Source organism: Trachymyrmex cornetzi, unplaced genomic scaffold (assembly GCF_001594075.2).
Source record: "Trachymyrmex cornetzi isolate Tcor2-1 unplaced genomic scaffold, Tcor1.1 scaffold123, whole genome shotgun sequence".
NCBI classification, from domain to species: domain Eukaryota; kingdom Metazoa; phylum Arthropoda; class Insecta; order Hymenoptera; family Formicidae; genus Trachymyrmex; species Trachymyrmex cornetzi.
The window spans coordinates 1160247-1161565 of NW_017295795.1; positions in this window are offsets into that span (position 1 = coordinate 1160247).

Sequence of the window (1319 nt, forward strand, 5' to 3'; positions counted from 1 at the left end):
AAATGAATTGTGAAATTCTAATGCAAGACAAAACCGAAAAAGATTTTTATTGAATTTTTATAATACAATGAATCAACTAAATATGCAGAAATAATTGAATCAGAATTTTTCAAACCAATTAAATGTCACTTTATAAAGAGCAATAGTATATTGGCTACGTTTACACCGAAAGATCTATGAAGCGTGATTTATATCGTGACCCAAGATGGTCGCAAGTGCTATTAGAATGCCAACTGTTTACATCGTAAGAGACCTAAAATATCTTCACGACCTCAGTGCTGTTATGCCTTTAGCGTGTCTATTGTGTCTTTATCTTAGCTCGAAAATTAATTTTCTTAGTAGTATTTCTTATAAGGTAATCTAAAACTTGAACACTTATTAAATTATCATATTATTATTCTGTAGAAATTTTAAATTGTTTTTAACACACAATAATACCCCTACCGTCGATTTTTTTTCGCGACGTACTTTCTCGGGAAGAGAATGATCAAATTATAATTTGAAATTTTGTACGCAAATGTTTTGATAACCAGTGGACATCGTGTTAAAGAAGAATTGACTTCAACATAATTCGTTTTGACAAGCGCGCGCGCACGCGGATCAGACCTCTACATCACACATCGTGCACGTTTATTTACGATATCATTAATTTTTCCAATGTCTTTTTTCATTCCAGTCGCCATTTTGGGTCCGCCATTTAAAATTTTCGAAAACGCCATATAGCATCGAAAAATAGATATTTCAAGGAAAATTTTAAGACCAAAAAAAGAATTTTAGCGGGTGATCGTTATCGCAGTTACTAGGAAGGTGATAATCAGGATCGAAGGCAGAGAAACTTGACTCCGAATTTATCTAAAGTAATATGCCTTTATTTTTAGCCCGCGGATTTACACGTCTTTTCTCTGTGAGCGGTAACGGAGGAATCGCTTATTCCTTTCTCCTAATCTCCTTCCAGCTCGGAGAACCGCTGTTTTTGTTTTTCGATCTTTCGAGAAGTTATTATCTCGACGTTATAATTTAAAAAGAAAACTTCGGTTATTTCTTTCTAATTTGTACTGAGAGGCAACGGTTGCCTTTTCCGACGACTTACGGCATGTGCACCAATGCACCCGACCGCAGTGTCGGATTCTATTTATTTATTTATTATATTAACATTATATTTAAGCTGCAAATAAAAGTAAAATCTCAACGTCAGTTAATATTCGCTTTCCTCGCTGTTTACGTTCCCTGCCTTAAGGGGATCCTAAAGATCTGTATTACCGACTTAAACACGTATAATTTTTGTATAACGAATACTCTTTTTCTCTTTCACGGATTGG